This window comes from Podarcis liolepis, assembly GCF_965112155.1.
Source record: "Podarcis liolepis genome assembly, chromosome: 11".
Lineage (NCBI taxonomy): Eukaryota > Metazoa > Chordata > Lepidosauria > Squamata > Lacertidae > Podarcis > Podarcis liolepis.
This window is the reverse complement of record NC_139565.1, coordinates 39,212,099-39,239,839: the sequence shown is the minus strand read 5'-3', so window position 1 is coordinate 39,239,839 and position 27,741 is coordinate 39,212,099. Positions and strand designations below refer to the sequence as shown.

General features: G+C 41.7%; 1 protein-coding gene across 1 annotated transcript in view; it reads right to left on the bottom strand.

Moving 5' to 3' along the window:
* Positions 1 to 26,792, bottom strand: part of LOC310688622 (interleukin-6 receptor subunit beta-like) — a 66,090-nt gene extending 39,298 nt beyond the window's left edge. Inside the window, exon 1 of the mRNA XM_083465269.1 lies at positions 26,603 to 26,792. The gene's annotated coding sequence lies outside the window, so the exon portion shown is untranslated. The remainder of the gene's footprint in view (positions 1 to 26,602) is intronic.
* Positions 26,793 to 27,741: the final 949 nt, after the last annotated feature.

Sequence of the window (27,741 nt, the reverse complement as noted above, 5' to 3'; positions counted from 1 at the left end):
TGCAAAATGGTTCTTTACTGCTGGTTGCATGCAAAAAAGAGAAAAGAATAATCAAAACTGGAGAGTTACTAATTCTCATTAGTAAAAATAACTTAATTTTACTAATTAGGCATATGTAAATAAATAATGATTTTTAAAAAAATGAAAGGTAGCATGTAAGACAGAAGTAAAAGCCCAAAGATACAGAAAGAAGCAAATCTGTAATCTAGTGCTGTATTGACATTTCTGATGGTTATTTCTTTTGTCAGTTCAAAACAGCACACCCAGCCCTCTTCCTCTCTCTTACTTCCCCTGGCAAAGGGAGACACTCCTGTAACTTCCAGTTGCTCCTTATATGCAAGCAGTGATTTCAAAGTAATAAGCACTGGGAATTGTGGGGCAGAGAGCATAATAAGTTCATTTGCATGCACATCTCATTTCCCAGGTGTTTATTTGCAAGTGGTCGCTATTTACCAGGAAACTCAATGTAAGTCTGCAGCTGATTTTACAATTATTCACTGAGTAGCCTGTCTTATACATCAGCAGATGTATAAGACATGGATCTGCATGCTAAAGTTTGAAATCTAATGGCCTAATTATGCTGCTCTTGTTTTTAGGAAGGACCTCAGGAGAAGTCCCATTGATTTCCCATTAATTTCTAAGTAGTACCAAACACATTTTGCTTTGCATAAGCTGGGTCCTTAGTAGAGCAACAGCAGAGACAAGTGCTGCAGTTCTCAAAGGGCGTGTGATGCCATTATTATTATTATTATTATTATTATTATTATTATTATTATTATATTTATACATTAACATCGATGTACATGGAGTTTTTCAGGCTTGGGAAGGCAGAGGAGAAGTTTCTGCCAGTGGAAAAACTCAATGAGTAATTTGACAAGGAGATAGAAGATGTAAGGATTTAGGCATTTCCTCCATGCATTTATGCTGGCGTTGAGTTTGATACCATGCACTCTGCCAGTCTCTTCACCAGCATCTGTGTGTTCAGCTGGAGTCTGAAAATGGGCACCTATGTGCCACCTCAGGTGATCAGAAACAGCAGTGATGCTGGATCACAGAGGGCCCTGCTCTCTTCCGTCATAGAATAAATGCATGGAAGGAATGTCTGAAAGAGGCTAAAATAGGCTGTGAATTTGAGGAAGGCAGTTCAGTTTAGTGCAGGTGGGTGGGCCCAGATAGTAGCACAAGGTGAAGCTCCCAAATTTGCACTTTCCAAAGTAATACAAAGACTGAAATACAGCCAAGCTGCAAAATTTGCACTTCTCCGAATTTTGCAGTTCTTCAGCAATGTTACAAAAATGCTTATATTGTGGTAAAGTGTGCATAAAAATGCATGTATTGATGAAAATAAAATGCAGAAACGCATTATATTAAGGGAATATTACTTGCATTTGCATATTAGACAAAAATGCATGTCAACATGTGGCTATTAGCACAACAATGCTGATGAGTTTTCTTGAGAACTTTTCGTTAAAGCAAAAACTAATGAGGAAATGTGGAGAACTGAATTGAAGATTAGAAAATACATAAATTCAGAGCAACGAAAATTGACAGACTCACCCATCCCTAATCAAGGGAGACGGTTTGTTAATTTTTTTAGAATGAGGGAAATTGCGGTGCATTTAATTATTTTGGATACAGAAAGAAAGGAGCTAGAGGAATCAAATAGGTTGACAACAATATGCAATGCGGGGAAGCAGAGAAGCCTGCAGGAATTTTGGAGAGGGTATTGATGAGAATAATAGGGTTGTCATATGAATTGAGACTGGAGCCAGGAACAAAGGGCTGAGAGAAGTATAGATGTGGAGAGGTGGGAATGAGCGAGAGAGGCATGGATTCGGCTTTTATCATTGAAGATGGAAGCAAAGTCCTGGCTACAGGGTAGTGATATATATCTTTTGAAATGATAAGTAATCCCTCTTTTTTTATTTGAAAACGGAGCTCAGTTTTGGTTTCAAAAATGGATGAACGGAACAGAGGGAGACTGGAAATGGATAATGGTGACCCTTTTCTAGCTGCCATTTGTAATCTCAAGAGGACATTCCATAATGTTGCTGCATAGTAATAACACAGCTGATTAACAGCCACAGGTAGTTGAAAGACCAGAGGTACAAGCTCCTTCCCAATTCTGGTGTACTATGGCTGCACAGCATTTGCACAGCAGCTTGTTCCATTTCCCCTGTGTTCCCCTACCTGTTGATTGTTGCGTTCTATTTGAGCTTTCACACAATGTAAAAGCCACTTCCAGAAATCCGGCAAAATATAGTGGATGCTTAGTGCTCTTTTCCATGTTTATTGCATCCAGAAAAACCCCATTTGCAACCCCATTAACTCAGAAAATCACAGGAATTGGGGGTGGTATACTTGCGTGGGTTAAACCACAGAGCCTAGGGCTTGCCGATCAGAAGGTCGGCGGTTCGAATCCCTGCGACAGGGTGAGCTCCCGTTGCCCGGTCCCTGCTCCTGCCAACCTAGCAGTTCGAAAGCATGTCAACGTGCAAGTAGATAAATAGGTACCACTCTGGCGGGAAGGTAAACGGTGTTTCCGTGTGCTGCTCTGGTTTGCCAGAAGCGGCTTAGTCATGCTGGCCCCATGACCCGGAAGCTGTACACTGGCTCCCTCGGCCAGTAAAGCGAGATGAGCGCCGCAACCCCAGAGTCGGTCAGGACTGGACCTAATGGTCAGGGGTCCTTTTACCTTTACCTTTATACTTGCGTACAGTTCTCTCCTGCTGGTTTCATTGGTGAATCTTGGGGACACAGAAGCACACTAGTGTGGAAAGTGTGTATGTGGCGGGGGGATAGGTCCATTGTCCAATGACTGGTGTGAATGAAATTTAGTGCAACCAATCAAAAGCTGCATTTAAATTAACGCAAAAGGCACTGCAGTGTGAAGCATTAGAAAACGGGACAAAAGCACCAGCATTCTCATCAGGAAAACTAACGTAATATTTCCCAGGAATGAATGCACCCTATATATGTGGACATATTTTGAATGGGGCAGAAAAGGGGGGCTGTTTAGGTGACACCCCCTCTCCCAGTTCATTCAGGAGTTTCTGTACACTCATGCAGAAGTAGCCATAGCATGTGAGCAAGACAAACTGTCCCCACATATTCATATGTTTTAGTTGTGCTCTTTGAGTACGATGAAAAACAAGATTCCTTCCACTTTAATTTTGATCCACAAGAAAAACATTAATCAAGTATGAAATCCAAATTATTCTTTTCTTGCCGAACCTTTTTGTTATTCTGTGCAGTTTGCATTGTGAAGGTAGCCAGGAGTATACCTAAGAATTACTGCTAAGTGAAAAAACTCCTGCATAATATGCAGGATTTAAGTCTCCTTCCTTTAGTTTCCCTCCAATGCTTGCCTTGTTTTTATGTTTATTTTAGAATATTAAAAGTTGGCTGAACCTAAATGTATGCGGTACAAACACATTTGCCAATGTCATGGCAACAGATAAAAAATTGTTTATAATGACAAATTTATCCTCCTCCTGACAGGAGTCATCATTGATGGCGCTGATCTTTTTGCCCCCCCCCATGCTACCTCCCTCCCCTGAAAGCCCCCATTTTTGTGGAAGTCAGGTTCTTAAAATAATAGCCTGTGTTATCATTTCACGAGTAATCTCTTTGAGATTGCAAGCTGCTCGTTTTAGCATTCACTCCAATTTTCCTTTTGATATTTTTTTCCTTCTTCTTCTTCTGTTCAAACAGTTTTCTGATTGCCCCAGCTCATTGCTGTGGGGCCTGAGGCAGAAGAGAGAAACAGCTGACATCTCACAATGTCATTCAGCAAAGCCCAGACCTCCCCTCTAGCAACAGCCAGAGCCCCCCAAAAGGTAGGAAAATAGTCAAAGCACCTCATGGTGCAGTTTCTGAATTATTACCAACATCACTCTCTACTTCCTATTTTTTTATATAAAAAAAGTTGAACAGGGTTTCTAAAATCCCATTTAGCATTGTCTATCTCAGAAATCTTTATTGTCTGGGCACCATTTCTAAACTTCATAGGTGAGCACTGCTTTAGGGAGCGTGATTTAACTGGAATAAAATTTAAAACCAGACACAAATGTGTTAGATCAACTGTTACGCTTGTTGCTAGCCAGCCGGCCTCAAGAGGAGCCAGCCACAGGAGGCACTCAATGCTCAGCCTCCTCAACACTGACAGGGCCCACCCCCTCCCAATAGATGGGGTGGACGGACACACCTCGGCCCCACTTGGCATGCCTGGAAGCAGCAGAGAACCTGTGCAGGTGTTGCTGAACTGAAATCTTCTCTGCCTTAAGACTAGAACTTAAAGGTAAAGGGACCCCTGACCATTAGGTCCAGTCGTGAGCAACTCTGGGGTTGCGGCGCTCATCTCGCTTTATTGGCTGAGGGAGCCGCCATACAGCTTCTGGGCCATGTGGCCAGCATGAGTAAGCCACTTCTGGCGAACCAGAGCAGCGCACGGAAACGCCATTTACCTTCCCATCGGAGTTATACCTATTTATCTACTTGCACTTTGACGTGATTTCGAACTGCTAGGTTGGCAGGAGCAGGGACTGAGCAACAGGAGCTCACTCCGTCGCAGGGATTCGAACCGCTGGCCTTCTGATCGGCAAGTCCTAGGCTCTGTGGTTTAACCCACAGCACCACCTGCGTCCCTAAAGACTAGAAGTTGGGGACACCCAATTACACTGAATGTTGGAAGAATCAGGACAGACAAAAGAAAGTACTTCTTCACACACAGCATAGTTAAAACAATGGTGTCCATTCCTGCAAGAAGTAGTGATCTCCACCCACTTGGATGGCTTCAAAAGAGAATTTGGCAAATTCATGTAGGATGAGGCTATCAATAGCTACTAGCCACAATGGCTGTGTTCCACTCCTACTATCCGAGAATTTGAGTTTTTGGGCATTTCCTATTGGGGAGAGTGTTGCTCTTTTGGGTTTGCCACAGAAATTTGGGTGGCCACTGTGAGAACAGGATACTGGGCTAGATGGGTCATTGGCATGGGCAGCAGGCTATTCTGATGCTTTCCTGACCATGGGTTATGCTTGTTTCTCATCCCTGCCTTACATAAAGAAGTCTGTGAGATGCAGTGAAAAGATAATCAGACAAAGACAGTGTTTGTTTCCAAAAAACCCCTTTGATTCTTGGAACATCACGTTCATTCATGAGGTTTTCATAGATACTTTGATAAACCATGGGGGTGGGGGAAATTAACCAAATAGATTTGATCTTAATGATTGCATCTCTAGACGAAGAAGAAATGTGTTGCCATAATTTCCTCCCTCCTATCATGTTGAGATAAAATGCTGCCCTTCTTTCAAGATGTCATCATTTTGAACAAAGGATATTTCTGCCCTTTGATGCTGGCATTGATTTAGAATTACTTATTCAAAGCTGTTGTGAGAGGAAAAAAACCATGGCAACATTACTAGACACAAAATAATTTTGGAGAAGCAGTGTAAAGTGTTAAAACTTGAAATGAAAAATAAAGTGTTTACTGCTTGGGCTTTAGTTAATATCTGAGGGCTTTGGTTAATTTCCAACCTGGGGTGGGAGCAGAATTAGCCCACACATTTTACAGACAGAGTGTGGATTTTGTTTTAATTACTTGAGCTGAAACAGCAAAGGCTGCATCAGAAGCAATAATTCCTTGAATCCTTCCCTCAGTAGCCAAACCAATGTAATAGACACTTCGAAGATGTATTTGATATCTTAAGAGGAAGGAGAAAAGTGGCGGGGTTTTGTGGTGGGGGGAGGCAGGGAGTGGTGGAATCTGAGACTTTTGCAGACAGGTTTGATTCCAAATGCATTTGAGCAGTCTCTCATCTGCTCATCTGAAAACCTTTGGGGATGGTTGGTGTGTGAGCACATGGTGTACTTGAGGCTGCCAAGCCAAGATTGTATCCTCTGTTCTCACTGTCTCCAGTAATCCTTCCTGATCACTAAAGCTATCAAAATGCTCTTTGGCTGAAACAAATGTATTATCAATGCCATGCAGGGGATCCAGATGGAAGCACAAAAGGTTCCTTCACTGTACCCAGGAGGGGGTGAACTTGTCAATTATTTCTATCAGTTCCATTTTTCAAATCTTATGTTCTGTTCTCCATATTTCCAAATCAGTTTGCATATTTTTATTTTTTAAGTCCTCATGAAAATCCATAAACATTTCTCCTAATAGATATTTTTTGCGTGCAGTTTTCTCTAATATAACACATTTTCTATGAATTTTCAGTAATATATGCATTTCTAGATACGCATTACATTTTGGTACATACTATTTGGTGGCGGGGGTGGGGTCGGTTTGAGGTGAATATTCCTCTGAAAAGTGATTTGATCTCAGAATTCTGAAGATCTGTCCTGTGGCATTTAACTAATTTAAAATGAAATATGAGGTGCCAATGGCCTCTTTCTTCCTCCATTTTAATTTTTTGTCTTAATTAATTTGTGAAGAAGCTAAACCAAGCATCTCCAACCTGCAGCCCTCCAGATGTTTTGGCCTACAACTCCCATGACCCCTAGCTAAAAGGACCAGTGGTCAGGGATGATGGGAACTATAGTCCAAAACATCTGGAGGGCAGAAGGTTGGGGATGCCTGAGCAGGTACGCAGCAGGGCAGCTGCATAGTGGAGAAGGGAGAAGGGCGCTCGAGTTCCCCATGGGGGGGGGGGAGAGACTCTTGAGCATAATAACCAGGGCTCAGGCTGCTGCCTGCACAGTAGCAGCTCAGCTTAAGAAAGAAAGCTGAAAAAAATAAAGTATAGAAAAACTCCCAGCAGCTTGCATTTTATTTTAAACTGATGTTAAGAGACCCACCATGGAACACTTTTTAGAATTCCATATGCCCCGAAATTTGATGGCACCATGCAACTTAGGTTTAATTTATTTCCTCCTCTACTGTGGCCCTGAAGAAAATTGCTCTTCTGAGGCTTGTGCTTGCTGTTTTGGTGGTGGTGGTTGTGGAGAAGGATATGAGCAGATACTCTTGGGACCAGTGGAGGATTTTCCCACAAAGCAAACTTAAGGTTTGGAGGACGAGGAAATACAAGTATGCTCAGGGCTGCAGCAGGGGAGGAAAGAGTTAATCCCCCATTCCTGCTCTAATCAAATTATTTGAAGTTATTTTAATATTATGTGCTGTATCCAATTAAGTTTTGCTTGGAATGGACCTATTGAAAAGAATGGACCTAGGTTAGTAATGGTCATTATAAGTAGGATTAATTCTGGATACAACCCTGTATTTTTATATTGCTGCGACACACCTGGTGGCAAAGAAATCCTATGAATGAATAATAAATTAATAATCCCATAATTTATCCACCTCCCCAGTTGATGCTGTTTGCAGTTTACAGAATGCGAATGAATGCAAATAAAATGCATGGCAAATGTAACTAAAAATTTAAAATTAACACATGTCTTCTGGCTGTACAAAACTAGCCCTCACTGAACCAGTGAGGCAAATTCTGTTTTGTATTTAAAATGCTTACACACACTCTTATTTCTTTATAATTATTTTATTAATATAGTAGCTGTTTCAGCATAACTTCATTTAATTGGCATTTATATACCACTCTTCATACAAGATTACACAGCAGTTTGCAAGTAAAATATAAAATAAAGAACCACAACAGAAAACAATATAATACATTTTTTAAAAACCCTACACTATCTTGCAGACCCACCAAGTGTCCTTATTTTCTAGGGACAGTCCCAGATTTACAGAAGCCGTCCCAGTTCCTGATTTTATCTCGGAATGTCCTGCTTTTCCTTAGGATGTCCCTATTTTCACTGCAGAAATGTTGGAGAGTATGGAATTATGCGACCCCTGAGCCATCTGAGGGCAAACCTATATAGTGAAGTTTTTAAACAAATGTTCAGTGTTTTATTATGTTTTTATATGTGTTGGAAGCCGTCCAGAATGCCTGGGGCAACCCAGTCAGATGGGCAGGGTATAAATAATAAAATCATCACCATCATCATAGAAAAGGATGTTGCTGTTTTCATCAAAGAAATGTTGGAGGGTATGATCTTGTAACTTCAAAACAGCAGCAAAACAATAGGTGCTAACGGGATTGGGGTGCGTCTGAGGACAGACAGTTCAGCCACTCCTCAAAGTCCAGTTGAAGAACAACATCTGAAGGACTCAAAAGGGTGGGTGGAGAGATGTCTCTTTAATAAACGTCAAACTTGATGTACGAGGTAGAGAATTCCACAAGGACACCAAACTGAGAAGGCTCTTGCCTGAGTTTCTGCCTCCCTAAGTGCTGCCCAGTGGTGGTACCATGAGAAAGCCCCCACCCAGAGAAAAATATATATCTCAGTGTCCAAGCTGAAGATGGCAAAGCTGTATTTGGGCCCAATCTATGTATTTAAACATGCTTGGAATCAGTGGCGGAACTTTATGCTCCGGCACCGGGGGGGGGGCGGAGAGCAGGCCGGGGGGGCTGGTCACATCCTGGGGGGCGGGGCACGCCTCCCACAGGGGCAGGACGTGCCGCCTGCAGGGGTGGGGTGCCCAGCATGGGCAGGGGGACAGCCGCGATGGCAAGCCACTGGGATCACCCTGCCAGGGGCAGTGCACTCCCCCCACACTCCTCTTCCTTCGCCAGTGCTTGGAATCATACTTTGTGTGACAAACACACACACACACACACACACACACACACACACACACACACTACAATGCCCTTCCTGCCTTAAAAAGGATCAGCAAGGCTTCTTCTGTTGCAAAGGGCAATACCTCCATTGGCTGCTCTTGCCACAGATAAGATGAAAGGGGCAAGTGGCATATTCTATTGAAATTCCCAACTAGTCAAGAGAAAGGAGGATTTTGCTGCTAAATCTCATTAAGTGCTCTCCACTCCCCACCTCCACCCCCTCTTTGCAGCAAAATATTCAACAGGGCAGATTTTTACATAAATAATGTGCTGAATTTATTAGATACATTTCAGGGGGCCGCAGGGGAGATCCCATTTGGAGTCACAATTTAAATACCAAGATGCTGGGAGCTCGGCAGCATCACACACGCTTGTCTTTGGAAGAGCATTATCCTCTGGGGTTGTGCTGTGGGGCCTGCTCATATATTGTGCCTAGTTTCTTGCTGCTGAAAGAAAAATTGTAGGTTCTACCAAAGAAAATAATTTCTCTACAAAATGTACCCCTGAAGAAATTAATCTGTTTTGCTACAGGTTTTTCCCCCACAGAAATATTTAATCAGTGAGCTCCCCCCTCCCACCCCCGCTTTTTTTAATAAAGAAGGTATTTTGTATTCAAGCCCTCAGGAAGTTAAACAAAACACCTTTTCCAGCAGCAATACAAAATTGTGCATGCTCAAAAAGCCTTCATTTTTATTTGAAGTGACACATCTCATTTTAAGAGTAGTTGGCACTGGGTATGTTATCAACTAAATGCCTGCATGTTGTTGGGATAGAATCTGATTCCTTTGGTCTGATTTTGCTGCCATGTAGAGACAAATGTTTGGGATTCTGGGTGTTTCTTATCCAAGGCTTATCCATGTGGCATAAGAAGGCTGTGGGATTTTGCACGCAATGCTTCCCTGGTATTTGGATTTTGTTTGCATATGGAACTGTGACTGTGGAGGTAAATATCTCTCCTTTGCACGCAGTTGCTTGGGTGGCCCCATAACCACATATGAGGGCAACAAGCAAATACCAGGAGAGAAGACTGTTCCCTAGTCATGAACAGCTATGGTAGAATACTATGCCTGTTGCAACTCCAAGTGGCCTGCATTCTGTCCAATTTCGTTTTTGTACTTATGGCTGTGTTCAAATGGACATTAATGAACAGTACCAGGTGCTTTCATAGGGGATTATTTGAAAGGTTTACCTTGCAGTGAGAGATTTTACTTTCTTGGGCTCCATGATCACTGCAGATGGTGACAGCAGTCACGAAATTAAAAGACGCCTGCTCCTTGGGAGAAAGGCAATGGCAAACCTAGACAGCATCTTAAAAAGCAGAGACATCACCTTGCCAACAAAGGTCCATATAGTTAAAGACATGGTTTTCCCAGTAGTGATGTATGGAAGTGAAAGCTGGACCATAAAGAAGGCTGATCGCCGAAGAATTGATGCTTTTGAATTATGGTGCTGGAGGAGACTCTTGAGAGTCCCATGGACTGCAAGAAGATCAAACTTATCCATTCTTAAGGAAATCAGCCCTGAGTGCTGACTGGAAGGACAGATCCTGAAGCTGAGGCTCCAGTACTTTGGCCACCTCATGGGAAGAGAAGACTCCCTGGAAAAGACCCTGATGTTGGGAAAGATTGAGGGCACAAGAAGAAAGGGACGACAGAGGACAAGATGGTTGGACAGTGTTCTCGAAGCTACCAGCATGAGTTTGACCAAACTGCGGGAGGCAGTGGAAGACAGAAGTGCCTGGCGTGCTCTGGTCTATGGGGTCACGAAGAGTCGGACACGACTAAACGACTAAACAACAACACCTTGTCTCCTTATTGTTTGTGAATTCTTCTTAGCTCTGGCTCCTATGGCTCAGCCAGCAGAGTGTGGGTGGAAAGTGGGGCTGGCTTTAAAGCTGTACATGGCTGAGTTAGGACTGGGCAAATTCATCAGTTTTGGTTTCTCTCAGGTTATTATTTTCCCATTTCCAAATCATGTAAATTTATCAGCATTTGATGACTTTCCCCCCTAATAAACACATTTTTAATGCAATTTTACCAAAGTACACATTTTTGCAACACAGTTCTCCCTAATGCATTTTTCTGTCATCTTCACCAATATATAGTTAACCCTAATATATTCATTTTTGCCCACATTATTTGGGTGGAGAACAGCAATGTTTTTCTCCAATATTATCTTGGAGCTAACCACTTAATGCCCTTCTTTTTCATATACATTAAAACCCTTCACTTTAGTAGAATTGTTTTCACTGTCAAAAGTCAAGACACAATTATCGGTAAATGGTCTATTCTTTTACAACGCACACTAAGAGATACTGTATTTTGTTGTCTGTCTGTGATTCATCCCTCTCTTCCTGACAGGGTTAGGCAAGCATCAGAGGGATGTTCTTTCAAGACATACTTGGCAGGTCTGCCTTCCATCACCTTTGCCACATCCCCTAACCATGGACATAATTTGGATTTACCGTAATTACATTTGGGATTTAAGTACATTTGCCATGCTAATACTCCATTCTTATTTCTTAATAATAAAATCCAGTTAAGCCTTTTTTCATTCATTGCCTCCATGTATATAATTCTTAGTATGTGTGATTAAGCCCTCCATTTTATTTTTAGTAAGAAGTTTAACCTCAAGCTCTACAGAGGATGTTTGTGACATTATTTCCATAGTGTTCTTATATATTATAAACATTTTATCCACCTTTCCTCAGTATTCTTGCCAAATGTAGTTGACCCACAGGTGACAGACTGCAATATGTGTGTTATAAGCCACAGAATCCGGACCTTCGCTCCAAGTACTCCATGGAAGTTGCGCAAGTGTTTGTCTGTGTTGAAGGGCTCTGGAATCTCTCACCCAGCTTATATTCACAAGGTGTGTGAAAGTTGTTGTACTTAAACTTGGTGCTGGATGCGTGTTAAAAATGAAGAGAAGGTCACCAAGATGAGCCTCACAGTCAGGATGCTGCTAGCAGATTAGTTAGCAGATTTTTTTTCAATGAATCCAGGGACACTTTTCAACTTCAATGGATTTTGTATGGGGACTGATTTGTAAATCCGGGGACTGTCCCCAGGAAACAGGGATGTCTGGTAACCTTATGCTAGGGCTTCCCAGTGTAAAAGCCCACTCTGCCAAACTGGGCAGGCAGAAGTTTAGTTTCCCACAATATCCTGAACAACACTATTTTGAGGTGTAGGGGCAGTGCTTTTTTCTGGGGGGACACAGGGAGACACATACCCTTAAACATTTTGTGAATATTTGTACTTTTGTTCATTTACTATATTTTTCCCGATTTGAACTATAAATTGGTGATTTTCTTGAGTCAAAATAGGGTACCCCTAAACATTTTTTAAAGAAAAAAAGCAACACATAAGGGTATTGTGAGAAATCAAGATGGCTGACTGCCACTGCCATTAAAGTCCTGGAGGTCCACTATAACATGGAAAGGGGCCAAATGGAGCTGGAGCCTGCCTTTGATAGTTGAGAGCTGTTCTTTGACCTCTTCGCTGTATCAGGAAAACAGAATTGATTGCAAGTATTCATTACTTTAGTCTGTAAAAGATATTCCTAGAAGTGGAAGCATTTATCTTTTGTGGAGTGACCTCTGCTTCCCCTGCTTTTCCTTCTGTACTGAACCACATAAGCCACCAGATCAAAAGCCATCGAGCATTTTTCTGTGAGCTCCACTGTCCAGTTTGCCCTGGGTTTATTATTTTTTTAAGTGTATGTATGGACAGCCTCTTAAACATTTTGTTCAGTGCTTTATCAAAGTTTTGCCCTTTGTTTTTAGATACTTTGGAAATGGCTTGGACAAGGGGAGAAAGTTGCTTTAAGAACTTCACAAGAGCTAGTTAATCACTATGCCCAACCCTGTTCTGAAAAGGACCTTACCAGAGTAGCACATGTTGGGCCTCTGCCGGAGGGTGGGGGGTGGGAGGGAAAGGCAGTATGTGTGTCATAACTGTGTTGAGTTTCCATAGAAGATTCACTGCTGAAATTATGGAGATCTAGATGGTACCCTTAAAAGACCCAGGTCAGGACTAGCCAACATGATGCCTTCCAAATGCTGTTGGACTACAACTTCCATCAGCCCCAGCCAATATGGTCAATGGCAACAACTGCGGGCACCATGTTGGCTCCGCCGCTCTAGGGGTTCCTTGCCCATGTAGACATATTCAAGAAGGGCATTAATTCACTCAAACAACTTGGCTATGTTAGAAGTATGTGTGCTGTTTCAAAATCATACTTGTAACCTCGTTCCCTTCACACCTAAGATACCTTCATCATATCCCCTAAATTACCACCACTTGCATATAACCTTTCTATTGTGCAATCTGTGAGTTGACTTCTTGGTCATTTCACCCATTTTAAATAAAAAGTTCCCCATGTGGTTCAGCACAGTGCTGGTTCCATTTCTGAAGGCATTCAGTCTTTATAAGCCTGTCTTTATATTGTTTTTGAAATCTTGAATCTCTTTGCCATTTTCGAATGATCATCCTGTAATTGTCACAGGACAACCTCCCAGATCTGCTTTCTGCACAGAAACTGTTATGTACTGTAGGTATAAGGATCTCACGGAGGATATTGTGTATGGAAATCTTTATGCACTTATGTCCTCCTTAGGCCCCTAAGGTTTCAGAGTGCTAGGAAGCTGAGAAGGACAATAAAAGAACTAGTGATACTCTCCAGGGCAATAGTGGTAAAATACATTTATCCTCAGGTTAAATATGGTTCCTTTGATTGTGCATATTGCTGTCAGCCTTTGGCTTCAGGCAAAATACCAAATCCTGGGGATGATTTTTGCCCTCGGGCAATCTCCCATTGCTCTCATCTATGACAAAGGAACGCCTAGATTTTATGGTATTTTTGATGTTGGCTGTTCCTCAGAATTACAGATTTTTATTTCTCCACTTGTGGTCACGATGGCTTATTTGCATGACTTCATGCAAATAAGGTCTGCAATCCACACTTACTGTTAATCTTTCATACTGAAAGTAGTCGCTGGGATTTCTTTGTTGTGCTACATTAGAATAATGTTGGGTGCGGTGGATTTACTGGGATCTATTTCATGGAAGTTGCACTGCTAAGCTGAACATTAAAGCGTGTTTTGTAGTTTCCTTGGCACTTTGCATTTTTATTAAACATTTACCCAGAGGAGTAGCTTCAAATAATTGATTGTCCTAGGTCAGACGTAAACAGTGCAAACCAATGTGGTGAGAAGGAAGCTTATAGAATGAGCAAATTTGCCCTCTACAGAGGCTCTCATTCCCTGGATCCTTTGAGTTTTATCCATAATGCATTGGCAGGCAAGGGAAGTGGGGGCTTCGTCTGCTTCTTATCTCTGGTCAATGGATCAGATTAGATTCCATGCAAAGATGTTCAGTTATAGTATTTCTTGGGGTGTATGGAGTGTTAGAGGAGGGGCAGTATCTCTGGTGGGGAGCATGTTGTGTTCCTTCTGGGATAGTTCATCCACCTTTGGTACCCACCGTGCACTTAGCTCTCACCTATGGCTCCTAGAAGCTGTCATTATGCAACAGTGGTCACACTGTAGGAAACAGCTTGAGCTGGTGGCCAGTGGGTCTCCCTTGGTGAGTCAGGAACTGGTCTATCCCTTGCATGCAAAGCCTGGTTCCAGTATATTGAGTGGAAGAGACCAATAGCAGGTCCAACAGTCGAGAAGGTGGTTTCTGCACGTGCTGTTGAAGGAAATGAAGGGGCTGATGGGGGTGTCAACCTGGGGACGTAGCCCATCTACGAGAAGGAAAACTTTGATCCTGCTGCTTTGCGGCTGTACTCATTTGCGAGAAAGGCTTCGGGAGCAAACCCTGAGGAACAATCAATACTTGCAGGACGTATTCTGGAGTAGAAAAGGCTTAAGGAGTAAACCCTATACAAAGCCACAGTGGAGTCCCTAAGTCCACTCAGCTCTATCAAGAAACTCTGCATCTTGTCCTGTAGCTCAAAGTGTGGCTAGGCAGGCCTCAAGTTTGTTGTACCTTCTCTTCCAGTAAGGCAACAATTTGCACTTGCTCCAAGTATACTTTTATCTGGCAGGAACATGGCAAAGACAACTCACAATGCTGGCTCCCAAAATGAAATTTGGGCAACATAGATATGCAGAAGCTATGCGAAGCAGGCCCTGATCACAACACCATGTTCTACCACTGTGATCCAACTCCTTGTTTTCTCCTATAACAACAGCTATATTGTTAAGGAGCTACTCAGGTTTTATATTATAGGTATTGTTCAGCTGCAGCCATTGTCTTGCTATTCCTCTTTTCTGTTCTTATTTCAAATTTATAACCTGCCTTTCCTCCCCTAAGGAAGTTCTCAAACAGCACTATAATATGTTGCAGGCAGCAGTTAAAATCAATATGTCTCTCTGCGTGTAAACATCAGGGAAAGCTGTTGGGATCTACTTTATTAACTAGAACTCCCGAGATCCACCAACCAGAACCAGGTGCAAAATAGAGGCTTGGCTGCTGAAAATTAAGGAACAGGGTGTCTGTGAGCAAATGCTGAACCCAAGAATTTGTGATCAGAATCAGAACCAGGCTCAGAATTCATTTTACAATTTTTTTTTTAAAAAAATAATCCCCCCAAGCTTTCTTTTTCAAGAACCAAATTTAGGAGCATGGTGTGGGAGGGGAGCTTTTTAGCTGTCGATTTTTAATAAGACAGTTGGGAGTCACAAACCCTTGCCAAACTACTGTAAACTCCCTAGAGATCTATCAGTACTCCTGATCACCACTATAGGGACAAATCAGCATGTGTGGTGGGAGTGTCCAAAAATAGAAAAGTTATGGGGAAATGTATTTACAGAAATATATTTGATTACAAGGCAGACAGTTCCCATGACTCCAAGACTGGCTTTACTTGTATAGTCACAATACATTGTGTTATGAGTTCTTCGTTTCTACTTTACATCTATTAACTGCTGCAAAACCAACTATTGCCAGAACATGGAAATCGTTACAATTATTAACTATGGACCAATTATATAATACAATTTGGCAAACAGCATTATTGGAGAAACTGGCACAAAAATTAAACTTAGCAAGAGGCCAAAAGAAACACAACAATTTTTATGCAGTCTGGTGTGACTTTATTGATTACACAAATAATGAGGCATATGGTAGAGCATTACCCATAGTTTAAAACACAGTCTGGCACGAAGTACATATTTTCTTTTTTCCCTATCTCCTCCTCCCTATAAATTCTAATCATTATTGATACAAAATATATTTTATTAATGGCTACCAATCTCAGCATTTCACATTACTATACATTATTTCATATCTAATAACTGTAATAATTTTGGTTATATACACTTTGGCACAACTTTGTTAATATATTCAGAAACATTTATCTGAGTGTTTGCTGTTTTAGTTTTAATTTTATATAATTGATGCACGTCATATGCTCTAATGTAGACAAAGAATAGATATCTATGTAGCTATGTTAAACAGTTTAAAGATGAAAATGGGGGGGGGGGACTACATTACAAAAGAAAAGGAAAAAGAAAAATACTCCTGATCTACCCTTTGCCTGCCCCTGGTACGTATATTCACATAACTGTGCAGCTCAGCAGCTAGAAAACCTGTAAATTTTATCTGTTGTCAAAAGCTAAAAATCTGGCTAAATAACTATTCCCAAATATGGTTACTTCATGACCCATGAAGTTCGCATTCTGCCTTAGCACACTCCAGTTCTACCCTGCAATTGCTATCTTTCCACAAGATATCTTGCCACTTGAAACTGAACATTTTTTACTCAGCTTGCAGGTTCCTTTCATTAATTATTTTGGAGAGAGAGAGAAAAAAACCCCCATAGTACAGTGCCTAAATGACATTGATTAGTCTATATATTGTTTTGCTTTTTTATATATACCTAAGAGCTGCTGGCGGCATCTGCAAAACATAGCTAGTTCTGTCCAACTTGCCTCCGCTCTTGGGCATGCTACAGTAATTAACTCTAATCCTAGCAAATAAAAATTAATCAAAGTAGTGCTCTCCTTGATGTCGTGAGCGTGCTACACCTATCCCAACAATAGAATAAAAGGTGCTCTCTATATTGCCATAGAAAGTTAACAAGAAATTCATTTGAAACAGGAATTTCCTACTGGTGAGGATGCTCTCATTATAATTTTCTAATTAAATCAGGTTTTTATAAAGGTTAACCGTGACATTTTAAATAGCTTGAGCCCACATTGATATTTCGAGGGCATCCTTTAGCTCAGCCACTTCTGATTGAGAAGGATGTTCTTCCAATTAAGGGATCTCTTGTTGAGAGCTTCTAGTAAATGGCATCAATTTCAGAGTGGTGTGGCCTGGAATATAGTAGCACTGTATTTCACTGCTACCGAATCATGGCAGAAATAATTTGAAACCCCTCTTTAAAAAAATTAATCTAAAAACAATCTTAATCCTACTATGAAATTTATCAAAATGAACGTTTATTCAAGGGATCTCGGAGTTTAAGATCATGCAGAGTGAGTCCATGCTATGCTGCGGATAGGGGTGCCAACCTCTGCAGTGGAATAAGCTGCAAGTGAACTAGATGTATTTGGGAAGCATATAGAAGCAGACCAGTTCCTATTCTCCGTATTTGTCAAAATAGCTAGTGAACGCACTATGCGCTTGCATTGTAGATCAGTTTATATTACTGTGTAAATCTTAATTTCTTCCTTTTCAGAAAGTTACTGTTATTACAATGACAGAAATATTTAGAGAAAGAAAAATAGCACCACTTTGGAAAATGAAACTACTCTGTCTGCAATCCTATACTCAGTTGCCTGGGAAACACAATGGGAATTTACTTTGGGGTATACATATGTAAGACTGCGACATAAATGCAGTAGCTAAAATTGCCACATTTTCAAGGACTGCTGATTGTGGTAGGTAGAGATACACACACACACACACACACACACACACACACACACACACCCCTACCACAGTTTCCATTTGTTTACCTTGTGCCCAGGACTGGCTACAGTGACTCTGTTTAAGTATAAGTGCATTTCAAATATGCAAATATATAGACTAAGTCCAGGCCTATCAGATGATATAGCAGCAGACTGGGGACTGACCAAGTGGCAATTCTAAAAGTAATTCAGAGTAGAGGTGGCAGGAATGAAAAAACAAAACAAACGGGGGGAGGTCAAATGATATACATGCGTGTGCATTCTGAAGATAGTTTTATTCTGCATTCAATAAATAGTTAGGAATAAACCAGGCAGTCCCTGGTAATATCATGGAGATGAGTTCCGGGAGATGGAGGATAACTGGGAGAGAGGAGCAGAGGTGGGAACGCCCCTCCCCTCCAATGTCTATGCTATAATTTGCAGGCAGCTCCTGCTGGACTCAAGCTTGCAAGCAGCACGCACTACCTTCTTAATAGTTTTTTTTATTAACAACACTCTTGCCCACCTGAAGATGCAAGCTGCCCACCTGCCACCTGCAAGGAACCAGGCAAACCTGGAGATTTCAGGTCAGAACTGGAAGTCTGGAAACTCTACTCTTGTCAGAGCGGTTGCACCTTTTAGCAAGTTGCTTATGGAAGACAGTAAGACAATGTGTAGACCATAACAACTGATACCATATGTGGTGGTTGCTTCATTGTGAAAAACAGATCAGATTTGGGGCAGTTAGTGTGCAGAGCACCTACCTAGACACCTTTTTTAAAATTAAAAAAACATCAACAGTTATGCAATATACATTCGTATTTTGAAAGGGTACCTGCCAAGCCTCCTTCTGGATGGAACAGTTTTTATTCTTGCATATAAAGTACTAAAACAGAAATAATGAGCAGAAGAACAAGTTCAGGGACATCATACATGTGCTTTCAATTTATTCCAGATTGCCTGAATCATCTTGATCAGATGGCAAGCTATTAATAGGTAATTAGGGTGATGGCTTGTTGCACAGCATAGGAGGCCAACACTTGCACGGTGCGCTGGGAGGGCATAGCACATGCCTCTTCAAATAATGGCTGTCAAAGGAATACATTGGTAACAAGACCACAGCATCAGTTCTTTTTCCATCAGACTGGGGTCTTCAAACTAATTGTAGCAAAACTTTGGGCACAACAATCCTTTGCTCTTATCTTCCTTTGAAGATTAACAGTGGGATTGGGTGTGTGCATTTATTAAAGTTTTCATTCAATCTATGGATGAAGCTTTGGCTTAATATTGGCAGAGTAAGAGGTGCTTTTCTGGTGAAAGCAATGTTTCTCAAACTTTTTGAACATTGCTGTTATTTCATATATTAATTATTTGTTGGGTCTCTGGACCGTAATAAAGATTGATGATTTCATATATTAATTTGCAAAACTGACTGTATTGCCAACATGAAGAAACATATCATGGTGATGAACAGCATAAAATCAATAAGACAATTGCAACTCTTTCTCTTTCTCTCTCTCTGATTGTGTATGGAGCGCATTGCACACAGTTTGTTTGTATCCTGAGAGTATGGAGCATAATGCACATAGTTTGCCGGTGTCTTGCCGTTTCCTGACAGCAATTTGCTCTGCCAAAGGCTAGATACAGACGGAAGCATTTTGAGCATCTGCACCAACCCACCCCTCCAAGGCTCCATCCCCTTCCATGAAAACTGCCTCTACTTCACTAGGCTCCCCAGCTGGTGTGTTTCTGCACCATTTTGCCAGTGAGACATTTAGTTTCATTGGATTCTAGCTCTAGAAGCTCCTGCCCATGATTTAGTGGCTCCCTGGTCACCAATATCAGAGTCAGGAAAACAGTTTGATTCCCTAGCTGGAGACTCTGCAGCCCCTGACTTGGTGTCTTGGTCACTACTGGATTTTGGGTTCATAACACCTGATGCATATAAGAATCCAAGCCCCCTTTGAGAGGCCCAGTGACTGAAGTCTATTTGAAGCCCCCTTCCTTCTCACAGCACCCTGTATCAATGTATTATTTTTCTCACTTGGAAAAGAATTTTGATATGGTGCTTCCATATGTGAGGCTAGGGACTGGTGCCTCCTTAGAAACAAAGGCCCGGGGTTATCTAACTTTTCTTTAGAGGTGACAGTGGTTGCAGCACCAAACTTTACCTGGTTCTGAGAGAAACTGCTTGTTAAACTCAGGATCCCCTTTTCTGTGGAACTTCCATTGGGGGCCACTCCAGAATTTGTTAAACTAAGGGTTAAAGGATTTCAGGAAGCAGGGCTGGGAGACCATTACCAGGGACCTTGAAGAGTCACTGCTAGTGATCCGATTATGGATCCCTGAGTGAGATGGATCAAGAGTGTGAGTCAATGTGCAGCAGTTCCTTTTTTTCCCTTACTCAGCCTACCGGACTGCTATGTTTAAAGTTCAAAGTTGTAATGACCCACAGTTCACATAAGTATTTTAAATTATTGACATTTACAACAATGACCTTTGGTTTATGCTGCCTGTTTTAGTAGAGTGGATGGTGAAAGCAGTTCTGAAGAAGTGACACATCAGCTTAGCCCTATTAAGGCCAGCAGACTTTTCCATGGAATTGGAAACACGTAAACTCAGCAAAGCTGTAGAGTCCAGTTTGTCACCACACCCTTCTTTTTCTGTAGCTGTACTAAATTTTGCGCTCTCAATTTTTGCAGGATGTTTTAAAGCTTGTTAAAGCAATGCAGGTCAAATGAAGCTGTAGTAGAAATGGACTGGCCATCCTCTTCTCAAGTGAGGGAGGAGCGATCAAGTATTCGAAGTAGAGGGCAGAAACCATTCTTATAAAAAACTGCAGCCAGCCTTTTTAAAAAGTATTCTTGTCCAGGATTCCAGCAAGCATGGAACAGAGCTGTTCATACTCCTTGGAGGAAGGGGAAAAGGCAGTTGTGGGTGGGCTGGTGGTGCTCATCTGACTTCTTGATAGCTGAGTCACTGCTGCTCACCAGGAGTGGGAGGGCTGAAGTGGCAGGGAGGTCAGCAAGGTGCAAATATACCAGCAGAAATGTTGGCTTGACTCCTGCAGTGCGTTTGCACTGCATTGACCTCCCCACTGCCTCATCCTTCCCCCTCCTGGTGAGCAGCAGATTCCCACTCCCACACTCAGTTTTAGCAAGGGTTTCAATGGAAAACCCTTCCTAAACCTGAAAGGGTTCCCACTGCCCATCATCTGACCCTGATGTGTAGTCTTCCTACAGCAAAGGAAATTCACTGGATGAGGGCCAAGAAGCTGAGATGGAATCCTGACAAGTTGGTAGCCTTGTGGGTGGGCAGTTCAGGAACTGGATAATTTCCCTGTTCTAGATGGGAATGTACCACCCACTGAAGGAACATATACATAGTATGGGAGTGCTCCTCAATCTAAAATTGTCGCTGAGGGTCCAGGTGGCAGGAGTGCCTTTTACCAGCTTCAGCTGGTATGCCAGCTGCAGCCTTTCCGGGATAGGGGTAGATTGGGCACAGTGACTCGTGTTGGTAGCTGAATCACTGTAATGCTGTCTATGAGGGGTTGCACCTATGGTTGGTCAGAGACAACATCTTGTGCAGAATGCAATGGCTAGGTTGCTGAGTGGAGCTATCAGCTATGAGCATATCACACTACTTCTAAGCTACACTGGCTACCAATTTGCTACTGGGACAAGTTTAAGATGTAGTTCATTACTTGTAAAGCTCTAAACCAGTGATGGTTCCCCACCGGTACCTGAGCCTATTTAGCACACCTTCAAAAGAGCTCATTATCAGTGCTCATCAACTGATTGGCACTCAAGAGTGAAATCTTTGAAATCATCATCTGGTGTCATAATGACACTAAGTGATTGGCGGCCCCACCCACTTGCCAAAGTTTTCCAAACATGGGAAGTAGCAGTTCCACTATTTTTTGCACTACTCAGAATCCATCTTATGCCACCCATATATACTCTGTAAATTGTCAATTATGTTTCTGCAGCCAGGGAGAATTGGAGAATATTGTTCATCATGTACCATGTTACTTCTTGTACAATTTTCCTAGGTATAGCTCTCTCAGAGGAATTGTTCACAGAAGTTCCTTACTGAATAGTAGGGAGAAAAATTATTTGCTTGTGGATGGAGATAATCACTGCATACAAGGTTTCTAGGTTTGCCTTAGCAGCCCAACGGATTGGACAAAGTGTCATTTTACAAGATGAGGTCCTTCCAAAGTGCTGGGGACCTGCTATACTAAAATGCATCTCAGTACCATTAGTATTTCTGTACTTTTTTGTGATGATATTTTTATCCAATACATTTAATTGGTTATGTCATCCACTAACTGTTCCTTATTTTAGAACAATTTCAGAATTTGATGACCCAGGGAAGCAGAGACCGTTAATATATGCTCTACTTTAAAGAGGACTCTTTTTGAAGGAATTTATTTGAAGCCAAGGGTTTGTTTTGTTTTGTTTTTTGCCTAGTCCAAGAAAAATTTAAAAACACAAGCCCTAAGAGGGGCCTTGAAGTCGTTCATCAACAGCACCTGAATAGCAGACAGAGCAGATACACAGGTTTGGTATTTACTGCTATGCTGAGATAGATTATATTTTGCTTTAAAGAATAATAATTTATATATTCCCTTTGGCGATGTTTGAGGGACCACACTTTCTCTCTCTCTCTCTCTCTCTCTCTCTCTCACACACACACACACACACATATTCAAAACTTTCCCCCCTTGGATAGCTGTTTAGACCCCATAATTTGATGTGGCTATAGAAAGGTTGGGATTTTTTAGATGCTGTTTAAGCTGCATGTTAAAAAGGAGAGTTTTGATACCTATAGTTGCATTAAAATTGTATTTTAGAGGAAAGAGGGGCACAGAATTGCTTTGCCAGAGAAAAAAATGAGAGAGACAGAGACAGAGAGGGGATGTATGCCCAAAGAGTCTGGGTGAGCCTAAGAAAGAAGAAATTGCTGCTGGAAACTGTGACCTGCTTGTTAGCTGGCTCCGAAGGCACTGGAGCCTGCAGCTGTCTCTGTTCTGGTGCTATCGGAATATCTCCTGTAGCTGACAACATTGCTACAGATGACTTCCATGGATAAGGCGAGATAAATGAGACGCACTAAAAGGCCTGAAGAGAATTGAATAAAATCATAGGCAGTATGTTCTAATAAAGGATTTCAGTGAAGCCTGTTTACTGCAAAAGATATAATGAATCTGTTAGGACAAGAATAAGACTACAATGTATGGCAGCATCTGAATATTATTTATATTTCTTTTCCCTTACACTTAATGAAATGATGAAGCAGCGAGCGACACCATGCATGTCAATAGGGTGTCATATTTTAGTGGGAACTAATGGCAATTTATTAGTGGTTAATGCACTTTGTCAGTTTTGGATAAGATCAAGGTCATATATTCCCATTTATATTGCCAACTTTCTGAGTGCCTCTACCATGTTATTCCCCCACCCGCTGCCGGCATAGAAGTAGGTCCTATTGATTTTAAATGGGAAAGTAAGGGCCACTTCTACATCGGAATAAACCAGTTGCAAACCCTTCTGTAGACTCTACTGATTACTTTCAAATATATCTCTATGGAGAGCCAGTGTGGTGTAGTGGTTAAGAGCGGTAGTCTCCTAATCTGGGGAACCGGGTTCGCGTCTCCGCTCCTCCACATGCAGCTGCTGGGTGACCTTGGGCCAGTCGCACTTCTTTGAAGTCTCTCAGCCCCACTCACCTCACAGAGTGTTTGTTGTGGGGGAGGAAGGGAAAGGAGAATGTTAGCCGCTTTGAGACTCCTGAAGGGGAGTGAAAGGCGGGATATCAAATCCAAACTCTTCTTCTTCTCTTCTTCTAAAAAAGTGCATGTTCATACAAACAATCATGTCAGATTCCACCTGGTCTTCTCGACATAAAATTTTAAATGCACAAGAATTCCCCAGACTCCACCCAAATTCTAACATATAACCTCCATCCTTGCTACAGCTCAGGAAAAACTTCGCAGGCGAATTCTCCTGTGGTAGACCATGTATATTCATGTGGTTTCATGATATGAGATGATTGTTTAATGTTTCTGTTTCGGTTTTAATATATTTTATAAAGCTAGTTGCCTGCTGAAAAGTATAAGTAGTTTTTTTGGGGGGGGCAGTCTCTGGGCTGCCTTGGCAACTGTTGCCAAGGGAATTGCAATGATGGGATAGTGACAGTCGGGGCAGTTTGGCCTGGGTGGGAGGAAGGCAGAGAAGAAAGTACAGTCATACCTCGGGTTAAAGCATACCTTCAGGTTGAGCATTTTCAGGTTATGCTCTGCGGCGACCCGGAAGTAATGGACTGCGTTACTTCTGGGTTTTGCCACTCACGCATGCACAGACGCGCAAAATGGTGTCATGCGCATGTGCGGAAGTGGCGAAATGCGACCTGTGCATGCGCAGTCATGTGTTACGTTCTACTCAGGATGCGAACAGGGCTCCGGAATGGATCCCGTTCGCATCCAGAGGTACCACTGTATGGTGGGAAATTTGTGAAGTATATCTGGTATGGGGAGGCTGCAATCAAATTCTGGGAGTGGCTGTGGTGGATAGAGACTGAACGAAACACGGGTGGGAGATTCAGCAGCCTGCAACATGTGAGACGCACTCTCTAAGAACACCCAAGCCACACCATAGCATCATCCGTTATTCTCCTGAGGTAGAGTTGGTTCATCCAACCAGAAAGAGTGCAGCCTTGCAAATATGCTGGGGGGCGGGGGCGGGGAATCCTTCCCTCATTTATAATAATGTGTTTGTTTACGCTTCCATTCTCCCTTTACAGAGTGCAGACTTGGAGCGCAGCCTCACACCAGTCATACTTGTGAAGGTCCCAACTGGTCCCAACTGGGCCTAAGCTAGTAGGCTTTGTTTCAGCTTCAACTGTTTATGTGTTTAGAGTGTAAGCGATTTGGAAATAGGATGGTTTCTTGTGCTTGCTGTTAAACACTATATTGAATTTGTTTTATATACAATGCTAGAGCTAAATTATAAGAAGCTCCCAAATTATATACTAGCTTCCAAAACATGTCATTATGCTGTTATTTCTATTTTGCCCTTCATAGGGTATGTCATCTCTTTCTTGAATATCATGGACATAGGACTGGGATTTTTCCTGTAGCTGGTAGGTTCCCAAATTTAATTTTATGATACTTTCCATGCTAGTTCATCTACGTCTTTCTTAACGTGTTTCCATTCTTGAGGGGGGTGATTAATTCTTGTTTATCTTTGTCGTCCAATTTCTCTGTGTCCTCACTGAAGATGCCAATCATAGTGGCTTCCCAGTGTTGAAAGATCCCTGAATTCTGGGAGGTTCTACAACTAGATTAGTATACTTTTTGAGTGCTTGTTTAAGTACTGAATGCAGAAAATTCGTCAAGATTTGAGCCATTTCCATGTGAATCTCTATGAAAACATATTTATGCAGTCTGAGCTGCATTTACAACAGCTGAACTCCCCCTGAATTCTCTTCTGGATGCAACTCCTGGTAATATTTATATATTTTTCAAAAAATAATAATATAAACTGCACCTTGATTCAAAATTGATTTTAGAATGGTACCCATAAAGCATTTAAAATTTACAACACAATAGTGAAACATAAAGCAGTAAACAGCACTATAATGAAAGGAGATATAGAAACTATTTGGCCCCTTTCCACCCTGGTCTGTGTGAGCTATACCACGTCACTCTGCCCCAGCCCTTTTAAAGAATTGCTCCATAAGGCAAAGAAGAAGCCTGATACTTTTTTTCTAGTAGTAGTAGTCATGAGGGCATTGTTATTCCACCTCCTTTCCTCCACCAAAAAATAGTGGTGGAGTGAGATCTGAAAACTTAGATGGCATACTCTATTATAATATACATTTAAAGTGTAATTCATGCTACTGAGGTCACATGTTATTGCTGCTCCTGGCTATCACCAAACTAACTTAAAATTGTATCTGAACTTGCTGGCTGCGGGCAGGGTGGAATGCACATCAGAAGCTGCTCTTTGGCTGCTGATTCTACCATCTATTTTGAATGGCCATTTAATTACAAGGGAAGTTTTGTAGAGTGGTACCTTGATTTTCGAACTTTATCCGTTCCAAAAGACCGTTCGAGTTCTGAAACGTTCGAAAACCGAAAACGCAACAGCCGACAGCTAGGCCTCAGGATCTTGCACTCAGTGGAAGCCGCGTGTCATGTTCGACTTCCGAGGCGTGTTTGAAAACCAAAACATTTCCAGTGGTACCTTGGTTTATGAACTTATGAACTTGGTTTCGGAAGTCCATTCTTAAACCAAAGCATTCTTAAACCAAGGTGTGCTTTCCCATAGCAGTAGGGGATTCAATTTACAAATGGAACACACTCAATAGGAAACGAAACATGTTCTTATTCCAAGGCAAAGTTCACAAACCAAAACACCTACTTCCGGGTTTGCAGCGTTCTTAATCCAAGTTGTTCATAAACTAAGCTGTTCTTAAACCAAGGTACCACTGTACTTCCAGATTTGTGGCGTTCGTAAACTGAAATGTTTGTCAATAGAGATGTTCGAAAACCGAGGTACCACTGTATTGTATTCTGCTATCCTTTTTTTGACTTATTTTATTTATTTATTTATTTTTGTTTATTAAATTTGTATATTGTATTTTATCTGAAGATCACAGGGCAGTTCACAACATAAAAATACAAAAATTACAAAAAATATATCCTGCTTTTCCTTCCAAAGTTGGCCAGAGCAGCAGCATTATGGTTTCTATCAACTTTTCTAATTACTTTTCTAATATAGTTAGTATTGATTTAACCAGTTTGGTGAAACACAGTGAGGTTTGAGCCTTTCAGATTTCATGAAGATTTCAGAGCAATGTGCTACTGATCACTGAGATCCAATTCCTTAAAGGCCTTACTGAAGTAAATCCATCCAGGTAACTTGAATATATTAGATTGCAACTAGCCTGCTATTTCTGCCAAATATCACTTCTCAGTGAGATCACCTTCCCTTCCTTTCAATTTTCTCTCTTTCTCCCCCCACCCTTTCTTTTGCTTACCTTACGACTCCCTCCCCTTCCTCAGTCCTTGTTCCTTTTCACCTCTTCCATTTGTACGTGAAAGCAATTGTGTCTGTCCTTCAGCTGCAAAATTCATTCTAAAAGAGACAAGACTGCAGCTCAAGCGTGCAGCGACCCTTACCTTGGCCTCTGTGGTTGCTCAGGAATGCTTTCCCATAATATAACGGCATTTTCTCATCTTCTGTTTGAGGAGCTATGCAAATACTGCAGCTGTGCCAGCAGCCAGATCAATCACAGATTAATCATGGATAGGCCACTTTGACCTCCAGCAGAATTTATCTGAATATGTAAACACATAACACAGCCGTTACTAATATGATGCTAAATCAAGTTTCAGTCACTCATCATCATTTGTAAAATGTTTCTTGAGAGTCAGATGAGCAATTCCTTTCTTCATTAAAAAAAATAAAAATCAGAAGTGAACGTGAAATTGAGGAGGCTTATTATGAGGAAACGCTGAAGCAGGAAGTCCAATTAAGTGACAGTTCCTCTTTCAGGAGAAATTTGTGATGGGACATGGGAGGAGCTGCAATTTCCCCTCCTTGATAGGTGAGTTGACCATTTATCAGAGGCCCACCAGCTTCCCTGTCTAGGAAATATCTTACGCACCGCCCTTTTCAAGTTATCCTGGACGTGTGGAAATATGATCTGTAGGAGTAAAAAGTAATATAGAGACGCTGTGCTTATGTATTGCATTTATATCCCACCTTTCTTCCAAAAAGCTCCAGACAATGTACATAGTCCCTGTCCCATTTTATTCTTACACACCCTATGAGCTAGGTTAGGCTAACAGCTAGTGATTGGCTCAAAGCCACCTTGTGAGTTTATTCATGAGTGGAAATCTGGGTTCTAGTCTCTCACTCTAACCATCACACCATACTGGCTACCACACTTTATGTATAACCATCTCTATGCAGGGTTGACTTAGGCCATTTAGGCAGCAAGCCTAATCTCACTTACCTAATCTTACTTACCCCAATGAATTCAGTAGGACTTACTTTTACACTGGCGTGGTTAGGAAGGCAGCCTTTGTCGTCCAAGCAGCTGCATTTAGAGATGTCAGTTTTGGATTCTGTAAGTTTCTCATTTTCCCAATCTTAAGTTCAGTTCTCCACATT